The 12,951-nt window shown below is 37.8% G+C and overlaps 1 long non-coding RNA gene across 1 annotated transcript; it reads left to right on the top strand.

Moving 5' to 3' along the window:
* The first annotated feature begins 2,149 nt into the window (after positions 1–2,149).
* LOC140146620 (uncharacterized) lies at positions 2,150–5,499 on the top strand. The gene is made up of 3 exons (XR_011858275.1): positions 2,150–2,267; positions 3,462–3,531; positions 4,600–5,499. It is a non-coding gene; the product is annotated as an uncharacterized lncRNA (long non-coding RNA).
* Positions 5,500–12,951: the final 7,452 nt, after the last annotated feature.

Here is a 12,951-nt window from a genome sequence, read left to right as displayed (position 1 = left end):
ATGGGGGGCTGCCACAAACATGGGTAACATTTTAGTCTCAATCAATTACCCCCCCTCCTTTTCAAAGCCAATTTTGGTATTGTGGGTGGGTTTTTTTTTCTTCAAAATATTCACTTTTTTTGGTAAATAGCCCAACTTTACATCACTGTAGCCAAAATGTTTTTCCAAATTTTTGGCGGAAAGTTGTATAAACTAAGACCTCACCTCACCTCACCTCACAGGCTGTGTCACCCACTGTCGGATGTAGCCCTCCTCAAGTAGCTTCCATTTACTTCTGTTCTGTGCTTCTCTTGCCCAGGTTGTACCCAAATAGGATGTGAGATCATCACGCCATCTTCGTTTTTGTCTTCCCCTTCTTCTCTTTCCTGTTCTTGGCTGCCATTCTGTTAACCTCTTTGTCCATCTATTGTCGTCTCTACGAGCTATGTGTCCCGCCCATCTCCACTTTGCCTCTTTGATCCTTTCAATGATGTCTTTGGCATTTGTTTTGTCCCTGATTTCCATATTTTTTACTTTGTCACGTATGGTGATATGTAGCATTTTCCTCTCCATAGCATGCTGTGCTACCTTGAGATTTTGTTCTAAAACCTTGGTTGTTGTCCAGGTTTCACAACCATAGGTCATTGTAGGTAATACGCACTGGTTGAAGACCCTCGTCCTCAGTGTCATTGGCAATCTTTTGTCACATAGGATTTGTTTGTGTCTGCCAAAGCAACTCCAGCCAGCCTTTATTCTTAGCATGACTTCTTCTCTCGTGTTGTCTTCCATCTTTATCTTTACTGTCTGGCCTAGATACTTATAACTTTCTACATGTTCTATCTGCTCATTTTCTACTTCAATGGACTTGTTTGTCTGGTACTTTGTCATGAATTTGGTCTTCCCCTTGTGTCTTATTTAACAATTGACAATTTCACTGATGGCATTCACGGATTTGGACATTTCTCAACAACTTGCCCTTCCCTCCTCAAAACAAAAATGCACTGAAAACCACACTATTTTGGGCAAAAGACGAATTCTTCTCAGTGCAAGGGGTGAATGTGAAAGAAAAAATGCATCACAAAAGGAACCGATCAATATTTTGAGGCAGCAGCTCAAAAACATTAACATTTTTTGCTTTAAACTGTTTTAGCCATAAATGTGTGTTTTCTTCCATCTTCCATCACCCTTACACCAGTAACCATGAACACAAACACATAGAAACACCTAAATTTGTATTCTTATTTATTGTCACTTTATTTTTCTAACACATGATTGACTGACATAGTGCAAAAAACACACAGAATGTATACCAACATGTGGTCTAAGTGTATGATTCAAACTAAATTACACAAAGTTGTAAAACCTAAAACAAGTGTTACATTTTTTGAATAAAAATGTTATTTAAGATTAGCACATTTTTGGGCCTACTCAGGACCCAGATCTAATTGCCCCAGGTCAAATAGCTCGACAAGATGCCTCCCTTCCACCACCTAAGTTAATTGATACGGAGATCTCGAAAATCGCCCATACTTTGGATAACGATCTAATTCAGGTGGTGGAAACCAAATTAGTGCATTTAGCCATTAAGGGAAGTAGAATGGGCTAGGTCCAAGACCCCTCCAATAATTTTTCCAAAAATTTGTTTTGCCTTATTTTGTTTAAGTGGATCATAAACTATCAGGTCAGCCAGATAAAATTATAAATTTCCTTTTTGAAATGCGAATTTGAGGGGAATTTCATCTCTTTCAATTAAAAACGAAATTTATGGCAGCATTGGCTTTCTATACATAGTCTCCTCTGCAACCAGTTTGGTTACGCTCCCTCATGCTCCCGATCCCTCTGCTTGTCGCTGATGTAGAGACTATAAGCAAAAATTCAGCTGTGCTGTGGGCCACGTATGTTCCGACGAATGTGTCGACGCAACGCAAGTATCAACTCGATAAGTATGAAAAGAAAAAAAAAATTCTTTCTTTTTCCTCTTCTTTTTTTTTTTTCTTCTTTCTTTCTCTCTTTTCTCTTTCTTCCCTTCTTTCTTCTTTCCTGGTCGGGGTTGGCAAATAATTACTTAAAATTGGTAATATTACAGGTTTACTGCTTAAAATATATGGACTATATTTTTCACTCGGCGTGATACATTTTTTCATATAGGCCCTATCAGTAAAACATACCCGGAAGTGCTGGTTCTCCAAACCAAAACAAACACAAGGTCGATCGAGCAGCGGTGATAAGCTGTGTGGAGCAAATTTGGTTCTTATTTTCCTTCATTTTCTTCTCCCGTGACATCCCAGGTAAGAGTTTTGGGTATATAATACATACATCGATTGGTTGTGAGGATGGCATGAGTCAGTGCTGAGCCTGTGAGTGGAGTTTTGTGTGGAGTTGGGTATAAATTATGGTATTCTAAATTATAAAGGAAAGGGTTCAGAATTCAACACACATTTTACGTAGGCCTACACAGTTCATGAGTTGTGATGTGACTAGTCAGTAGTAAGTTTCGAACATTTGAGGACTTATTCGCAAGTTGTAGAACGTTCAGTGCATGTAACTCCGGGATTTAAGTTTGCAATAGTAATATGGCATAAATAATATTAACAACATTCACCCATCCATACATGTACAGGGATCTGTACTACTGTCTGTTCAATTAGCTTAGATTCTTGAATTTTTAAGATATTTGAAAAAATAAAAAATTGTGGTCAAAGTCATTAAAGAAAAGTGTTAGCACAGCCTTAGACCTAACGTGATTTATACTTTTCAAATTCTAAAGTTCAATTTAAAACCCCATTTCTTTTCGATTTTGGTCTTTTCCCGCGATGTTTTTATAAAAAGCCGTAGAACGTCGGGTACCATAAACTTTTTTGAATCAATCCATTAAGAGCAATGTCACAATGCGCAGAGATAGTATTTATTCGACCATCCGCATCGAAGTATTGTCCAGCAAACTATTTGCCAGTATGCCTAATTCGTGTTGAAACCCTACTGTTGAAACATTACGTTATTTACTACTCTGGGAATGATCAAAAATGACACTGTCCGAAATAGGCAACCTTTGCTCTAATTATACAGTTGACACATCAAAATAACTAATCCAGATTTAAAGATCAACAGAATATTTAAGATGATTTTGTGTTGCAAATTTTTTTTTAAATGTAAATTCCAAGCTAGAGTTCTCGAGTAAGAGCACTGATAACTGGCGATGGATAGGGTTTTTACCAGTGACCTGTGCACTGATCATGTAATGCCAGTCTCTAACAAATGCATACTGCAACTATGGACTCGTTTTGGGCCGGGTTGGGTAAGTCGCAAGAAAAAGTCATGCCAGGAAGAAGACCGGGGAAGAAGAATACATTTTAAAGTATTCTGGTTTAGTTAGATTTTATGGGGAAGAAAAGCAACCTAGTTTACTAAAATAAGGTATGAAGAAAGTATTCTTTCAACTAAAGGATTGTTCTGTTTACATGTGCAATTTGTTTTTCTTCCAGGGATTTGTTCATGACTTCTGTTTGGTTTGGCATTATGTAAGAGGTTTTGCATGGCACAACACAGCTTTAGGTAAGTGGTGAAAAAGTACTTAAAATTATCATTAATTTTGCAAACACGTACTGGCACAATGCCTAGACGTTGATCCACAACACTCAGTACACTTTACAGGTTAAATAGAATAACTCGGGGAATTTGCAACTTCAAGAACGCACAGCCTTGACATACCACAAATGACCTTCACAACCAGGATCAGCTCCCTGACTTTTGGACCAGTTACAGTGAGACAATTAGCAGTAAGTTCCTTGTCCAGGGGAATTCAAAACTAACTCACTTTTTCCACAAGAGCATACTAAACCACCACCAGGGTTCGAACCCACAACCTCTCGCACCATAGTTGAACGCCTTATCGTTTGAGCTAACCTGACTACTCAAACTTAATTATCTTCATTTTTACATTGAAAGTATTCATCCGACCTTAAATTCCAACTGGGGACCTCTTGGGAACTGAAGACCATCCCCATGTCCTCTTTGGTGATCAAAAATGTGTCCCTGTTTGATAGGCTAAATGATCAAAATTGTGAATAATTTGTGCAATGCTCCCAGTTAATTAATGTTCGACTGTTTCCCTTTGCATAGTCCTAAACAGTATCCCCATATGGGGGATCACATAGGGGTGTATGTATGTGTTTTTCATTTTAGTTATTTTAGTTATTTGAATTTTTAAAATCTTTTCGCACACTTTTATTGTCGGGTTAGTGCAAGGAACTCATATTTGGTGAAGTACGGTATAGTCATTAATAGATTCAGAAACAGGTGTTAATGGGCATATTTTATATTGTATCATATTATCTTTATTCTGCACTCAGAACTTAATGGTCAGAACAAATACTGAATCAAATGTCTGTAATTTCATCCATTGTAATTTTCATGGTAAAACACAAAAATGCTTCTTGTGTAAAATGAAAGTGCAGATACAACTTTCTTGCAACAACACCAGGTTTAAAACATATCTTGCATAACAATCTCAAAATTGTTTAGAAATTATGTGAAAACCTGCATTTCAATCCCAAAAGAAATGTACTTTTGAAAATTTTGAAACTAACTTTTCTATGTAATGTTGTGTTGTTTTTCCTACAGTGCACACATAATACATTACTTTGGGATACAAAGGACTTGTGGACTTCGTACATGTATGCAGTCCAAATCTCACTGCCAACAAGCTCACCTGCAGTTTTCTTAGCATCTTGAACAAGAACTTGTACAGATAATAAAAACAGTGATGGAGACTTGGGAAAATAATGACTGATGGCAATAAACATCTACCATCCCAATTCTATGAATCGCTTCACAACCACAAAATTTTAAGGGGTGAAGTGGTGACACAATGTGTATGATGTCACTATGTATTTTCCTGTTATCGATCAAGTTATTTGGACGTTAGGCATGTTCACACACTCACTAAAGATAGGATTAACAGGCATCAACATAGTGCATCCCCTTCACTTGTGAAACTTGCAAACTCTGCAGACATTGCACAAATAGATTAGATTCTACAGTGTATCTTCTTTCACAGATCTGTTGGGTTTTGGTAAAAACTTCTTAACATTAAATGTTATAAAAACGTTTTATATTTAAAACGTTTTGTATGAAAACACTACAACAACATTTTTGAAATGTCAAAATATTTCCTCAGCACTAGACATAGTCGAATTTTGATAAAAAATATGTTATATTAATCATGACGAACGCATTCCGTTGAACTCAAAATTATACTGATGTTTATTAGAATTTAAGTGTTCAATAGTAAAATGGTCATAAAGTGTTTATATAATTAGATGATCAGTGACAATAAAAGTTATATTGAATGCAACATATCTTGCATCCCAGCAAACACAAAAACGTTTTTAAAACGTTTTAAATAAGTTATATTTTGGGTTTTGGTTTAGATAAAAAACGTTTTAATAACATAAAAATGTCGGGTTATATTAAGGTCATAACGTTTTGTATGAAAACACACTACAACAATATTTTTAAAATGTATTCGAAATTTCATTTTTGCATACATTTTTGGCCAAATAGTTTGTCAACACTTAAATAACATAATGTTAAAATATTTGCACCCAGTAAACACAGAAATGTTCTTAAAATGTTTTTTACAAAATGTTTTAATAACATTTAAATGTCGGGTTATATAAATGTCGTGAAAACATTTTAAAAATGTTATTGTAAATATTTTGGGAAAATATTTTGCTAAATATTTTTTCAACCCCAAAATAACATTTTGTTTAGAATGATTTATACTAAGTTTTCCAAAAATGTTTTTGGAATGTTATTAAAACATTTTTATACCCTTTATATAACCCGACATTTAAATGTTTTCTGTAAAACATTTGTGTTTGTTGTGCAGTAAATTACCAACAAATGTTATTTAATGTTATGAAAACGTTTTAAACTTTTATACCATTAATGTACCCTTTATATAACCCGACATTTAAACGTTTTCTGACAACCTTTTATAACCTTTTTTTTTTTTTTTCGAAAACGTTTTGTGTTTGCTGGGATAATTATGATTGCTCACTTCATATTGAACAATTCTGATTTTGGAATCTACCAGTTTATTGATCGCGAAAACCGGACTATGTACTTTGACTTTTAAGCAGAACTTTACCCCGGGACTTTGCTCTCTAAAACACACTGTCAATCATACTTGTTTATCAATCCAATTTAATCGCATGTACCAAACATGGTAGTAAGACGCGCTAAATGTACGTCCATACACACCTCTGAGAGTTTAACTTTTGCGCCAGATCAAACGTGCCACAAATTCCATAGATTGCTGTGTACGATTTAGTTTATGGTAATGTCACATGCCCGCAGGATTTAAACCATAGCAAGATCTGGGCGACCAATCACAAGCCAGATCCATTTAAAGATGCATTACATCATGGCCAATTTTAGTTAGGCCAGAAATTGGCCTAACTCTCCATAGAGTCCCGTGTTAAGAATCTTAACCGCAAGGCAAAGTAGTCCAATTGGGAAGCTAACAAACTGAGGGAGTACGGTGACTGAAAATATCAGATGTGAAAATCTATCAATTGCTCACAAATTAATACAAATCAGTGTTTATGCTTAAATGTATTAGCCACTTTATGCAAAATGGACTACGGAGAAGTCTACCTCAGCACTAAATGCCATTACGTTACAAGTAAGAGTAACTTAAATATGTTGTTGAACAGGTTGAATGTTATGAAAATGTTTTATGCCCTTTATATAACCTGACATTTTGAAGTTTTCTGGCAAACTTTTCTAATCTTTTGCGAATGATGTTGAAAGTATTTTGTGTTTGCTTCACATCCTTTCTGGTAGGAGGGATCAATATTTGTTGAAGGCATGGGTGTCAATCCCAGAGGGAATGTGTCTCCTCACCTTTCGGTAGATTGACCCCCCCCCCCCCACAAACACACACATTTTCAAGATGGATTGATGCTAATGGTCAGGGGCTTGCTGAAACAAATCTACCAGAGAGAAGTGTCATGGATGTATGTGTATGAAACAAATTTTAAATTTCTCATCATGTTCATACAGTCCAGGAAAGGGGTTAATTTTGTTTAAAATATCATTTTTCTTTTTTCTACCCACAGTACCCAGAGTTCTGCATTTCTCATACATGTAGTATGTGCAACAATCCTTTTTATCATTAAATTCAATAATCTGATTGTTATACTTTTGTTCCTCTATTTGTTGTATCAAGTATAATATAAGAAGAAAAGTTTGAACTATTTCTTACAACTTTTGGTTGGAGCTGTGTAGCCTGCAGCTGGCATCCACCTTCAAAGCACAATACGTTATTCATGTTATTAGTCTGTGATAACTCACCACTGCCAGAATTACAGTCACATGATTTGATATGGTAAAATATGGTTGCTTAAATAGTTTTAGTCTTGTCTATTTTGATATTGTAATTATTGCATGTAATTTGCCATGTGGGCCAGGATATGTCAATAAAATCAATCATCAAATTCAATTTTATGATGTTAAACTCTGTGAACTTGTTTTAAATCTGCTAACTCTTGTTATTAAATCTGTAAAACAAAGTTTGGGACTGTGCAATAATCATCACGAGCCTTGGGGAGGGTAAAATTGGAGGGGGCACACACTTTTTTGGCCAGCTGAAAGGGGGCGTAAGCAAATTTTTGCAAGCCGTGAAGATTTTTGTTTTATCACACATTCATGGGGTGGTAATTAAATGCTCTAAACAGGCTTATGAAAACAGTACAGAAACACTTAAATATCCTAAATGTATTTATCTGGGCCATTTAGAGGTTTGCAAATTGGGATCCCAAAAATTTGGCATTTGCAAGGGGGGTGCACATGATTTTTGGTGCAAGAGGGAGCAAGTGATTTTTGGCATGCTGGGGGGGGGCATTCTTTTGCGCACCATTTGGAAATTCCCCCAGCTCATTATGCATGCAGCCCCTTTGGGAAGTCAATATTTCATGTATGTGCTTTACACCTATACCCCTTTAATTTTTTTTTTTTTTGCATTTTTGTACAAATGTTTACACATCAGTTAAATTTAATGTTTTGTAGTCCACCAAAAACAAAAGTGTAGAAAAGTTTGAAAAAACAGGGGTCAGTGGGTAAACTTTTGAAAAAAGGGTCATGCGGGTAAAAAATTGGGGTCACAGTCGGGTAGAACGTAGAAAATAATGGGTTATTGGGTAAGTTCGCCAGAACAGGGTATAGACCTATAATAGCAGTGGCGTACGCAGGGGGTGGGGCGTCCTTTCCTGTCTGCAGTCGGGGTCAAGTGGGCAGAGGCATTATACGTGCGTCATCGTGGGGTCACCGATCATGATGGGGGAGGTATCGGACTAAGGGGGGGGGGGACAAGCTTTGGGTCTTTCAAATCGGTGCCCATATGACGCGATGACACTACGCCAATGCTAGTAGGAATGGTTCAAAATGATGCACCCTAGTCGTATAGGCCTAAATGTGGTAGGCCTAAATGTGCATTGCTGTATGAGCGCGACCCCTCATGTTTATTGATATCATGGACTACACAAAATGATAGCAAGTAAAAGTGCAGCTCCACCCACACACACACAAGTGGTACAGGTCTCTCACCCACCGCGATGTCATAATGCAATAAAATTCGGCAAAAATTATTACGAAATTGAGACTGAAAAAATGGGGCTGCACCCCCACCCCACTCAAAAAAAGAAAATACCCCTGTGCTGAAAAAATAGGAGTAAATTTAACGATTCACAATTTTAGTCGGGAAGACTCTTTATTTCAGTTGCAGTTTTTTTTAGCAGTTGGGGTCGGGGTCGCCGGGAGAAAGCTACCTGTAGCCCAGTGGCGTAGAGCCCCCCGCCTCCCCCTGAAGTACCCATAGGCCTGCCCGTGGGACACTACTCGCCCTGATATTTTAGATTTTTTGGCATTTTTGTGCTCTTTAGCCTTTCCAATCAATTGTCAAATTCCGCTAGCCCATAAAAGTTCCTTTTCCTCCCCAGTGGCGTGCGCAGCACATTGAAAGTGGGGGGGGGGGGCAGGTTGTTCAGTTCCCCGAATGGAGTATGATTAGGAGTGTAAACGGCGGAATGACTGATTTCCCCCGAATGACCAACAAAAGTGGGGGCATGTGCCCCCTGCCCCCCTTTGCGCACGCCACTGCCTCCCTCCCCCTAGCTCTCAAAAAGTGACACTGCCGTGAGCCCGGCGAATGACTGCCCGTCACTTCCATCATTGGAATGTCCCCAGTGGCGTGCGCAGCACATTGAAAGTGGGGGAAATGACTGATTTCCCCCAAATGACCAACAAAAGTGGGGCCCCCCTGGTCTCCACTGAAAACCCATCTATCGATATAGTAATACAAACCAAACTTGCTGAAAAGGTACACCCCAAAACCATGACACATCCCCGTGCTACCTTCAACGAGACGGGGGCTCATTTCCTCCCCTCTCCACGGGATGAAGTGCACGGTGTACACACAACCCACGAATGGACATCACTCATGGGGGACATTCCCTTTTCCCACAACTTTTGGCAAACTGAGCTATTTTTTTAATAAGACACTAATATACCTATAGATAATGACCCCACCCCTACCTACACTATCCAAGACAGATATTAACGCCGCTGCCTGATCATGCTAATTTGGTTCACTCTATGTGACTATTATAAGATGCGACGCGCGCCATGGAAATGTTATAATCAAGTCAACCCACCTTGTCTTTGAACTTCGACGTTTTAAAATACCCAGGTATGCTGACCACGCGTATGGTCTATGTAACCATTCACATTTCAGGACACTAAACCCTAAATTTAACTTAACCTTAATTGATAAAATAGGTACCAAATTACCACAAAATCTGAGTAGGAACTTTATATACCGTAAGACCACTTAAACTGGCTAAAATGACACCACAGAACGGCTTTTTGTTTGGCTCCATATCTCACTTTAAAGCTATTTAAACCTCAGCAATCGTCGAATTTGGGTGTTAGGCATATTGGACGATAACCCTGCAACCTTTTGTACTTAAAATTATATTTCCATTGTGCTTAAATTTAAATTTTGAACGCTGTTTTGGGCATTTGCGCATGCGCGAACTGTTTTTGGACATATTACAGCTTTATTACGTAACAATTCACATCTGCACCCATGTAATTTAACTTCCACGGATTATCACATCTATCTAGAACCAAACTATGAAGATTGTGTACAAATATATCAAGACATATTTTAGCTGTAGTGTTTTGTATAAAAATCGATAAGAACCAGTTTTTTAAGCAATTTTGGCTCATTTTACAAATTTCTTGATTTGATTGGTTATCGATTCCAAATTGATTTAGAAAATTATAAAATGGTCTCTGAGGAACATTTGAACCTTCAAACCCGACGAACAGTAGGTTTAAACAGCTTTTTAGGGGGGTAAAAGTTACCAAGAAAAATAGCGCCCTCTATATTAAACGCAATTCAATGGCTGTCGTTACTGCATTGATAACACTGTAAAAAGATAATTTGCTTTTTATTGTTGTTTCTTGTTTTATGAAAATTTTGACTTCTTTGTTACTACCATTATACATCAGAAAAACTAATAAAAAAGTGCTAGAGACAATGGGAGGGGGAATTTTAGCTCATACGGTACGCTTAGTCGACCAAAATCAATTTATTGAAGCTCACTTATTTTGGTTTTTTAAGTAGGCCTAATCAGCGAAGATGGGTCCCTTAATACTCATTGTGTTGATAACTTTACTCTGATATAACGTTTACGTTAATTAACTACCTAAAACTAGTACATTATACTATTGGAAGAGCTTGGACAACTATTTATAGGCCTAAAGTAGGGGGAAATGGCATTATAAGGGGCTATCATTTTCTTCGGAAGGGGGGTCCCAAATTTACAAAAAGGCGTCAATAAAATGGTGATCCCCTTATTTCGGCAACAAATATTTTATGACCCCCACCACCGATACACCTCTAAACAGGCTAATTAAAAAAGAAAATTGTTTGATTGGCGTAACATAAAAAAATTAGGGTACTGAGGCCTAGGTAGGTCGGGGTTTTACTTTTAAAGCTGTAAGTGTAAGCTGAGTTTGGTAGAAGCCCTGAAATTTATGACCCCACCCCTTCCCCACCCGTATATTGGGATCCCCTTTCCGAAAAAATGATAGCCCCTTATATGTCCATTTTCCCCTGTTTTAGGACTACAAATAGTTGTCCAAGCTCAAATGATGTACGAACTTCGGGGGTCCATGATACTAACCAACGGCGGCTGATATTTATCAGCCGCTGTTGTGTAGCAAGGGGTTCTATATAGGGGGCCCGGGTAGAAACTTTCAAAATTTGACGAAAATTGTCAAATGGGCGATAAAAAAGGCCCCAAATTAAATATCAACGGCCAGCATCCTAGGTCGGAGGAGGGGGGGGGCAAGATGACTTAGCGGGTGGGGTGGGGAAATTCAGTGCCACTGCCAGCATCCCACATGAGCAAGATGTTCCACAGAGGGAGGCTCCAACCAGTGACGGCGTTGGGGGGGGGCAAGGAGGCATTCCCCCAATATTTTTCTCCCACCCCCCACTTTTGAGGCAAAACCCAAAAAATTACGTAGATTTCCAGGCCTTTTTGCGGCAATTTTGGACAAAATTTGTCGATTTTGCCCCCCCCCCAGAAATCTGACCCCATGTAAAGTTTAATGACCTGTCCCCCACCCATGGGACACTATTTTGTTTTGGGAACAACAAATTTTGTAAAAATACAAAGAAATAGGCTAGAAAATACATCATTCAGGTGCATGGGAAGCCACCCTTTCAACCCCACTATGCATCTCTCCTACATGCCACGCCTACACGTACACCTATAATACCTCAGGGCAGTAGACCCATATGTGTTTTCATAGTCTCTTGTTTTCGAATTTCAAAAATATTTAATTTATAAAAACAAAAACAAAAGCATGCTCAGCAACGCGAGTGAAATGTTTTACAGAAAACATTTACATATCGGGCTATGGTATATATAAACTATTCACCGCACCATGTGGCTTCGGTACTATATTGTAGTATACCACTGTCACTCGGGGGTCACACCTTTTTGGCATTTCGAGATAGAGACCCTAAATAGGAATATTTACCAGTCTTATAAGGAGTAGCACCCCCGGTGGTGAAATTATTTTTATTATATTCTGTATTTTTGTATCTTTTTCATTTGACCCCACTCGGGGGTCATATCTTCTTGACATTTCAAGATATGAAAAGGACTCACAATATGAATATTAACCCAGGTCTAACAAGGAGTTTCACCCCGGTAGGAAAATTACTTTTATTCTATTAGTTTGACAAAAATGTTATTTAAATGTTGTTAAAATAATTTGACCAAAGCAAAAACATGTTTATAACCTTTACAAACATTTTATGGCATGAATCTTCAAAAGCATGGTAAGGAACGCATCGTTAGAATTTGGGGCTTCATATTGGAAAAACTGTCGTACCATCTGAGCAAATATTAATTGATAATGCCAAAGTGAAAAATAAAGTGGCACAATAGTAAAGGGGGAGGGGTGGGCAATGTGTCTTGCTGTGCGGGGCAGCAAATATTTCATAAAAATTGTCAAAAGGCGCGCCCTAAAAATCCAAAATACCAGGGCGGCCAGAATCACACAAGTGGGGTCAAAACGTTCCACAGGGAAGGACAAAGCTAAACCCATTGTCACTCACGGTTAAGCCACTGCTAACAGATTACACATACTGCAAAAACATTTTGTTGACCAGATATTATTATTATAATACATGATGATGAAAGTTAATAAATCCACAGGATTTAATTTTAAAATCTTTGAAGGACTGTACTTGTTAGGGAAAAATAAAGGAAGTGGTTTTAAAGTTATTCTTTACAAAGATTTTAAAAACTTAATCTAAGAGTGATTAAAATTAATTATCAAATCCCATGGATTCATTTTTAAATCGTTATAAATTAATACTTAACC

The sequence above is a fragment of the Amphiura filiformis genome, chromosome 2, assembly GCF_039555335.1.
Source record: "Amphiura filiformis chromosome 2, Afil_fr2py, whole genome shotgun sequence".
In the NCBI taxonomy this organism is placed as follows: Eukaryota; Metazoa; Echinodermata; class Ophiuroidea; order Amphilepidida; family Amphiuridae; genus Amphiura; species Amphiura filiformis.
The sequence above is the reverse complement of the archived record's forward strand: the minus strand, read 5'-3'. Positions and strand labels throughout refer to the sequence as shown.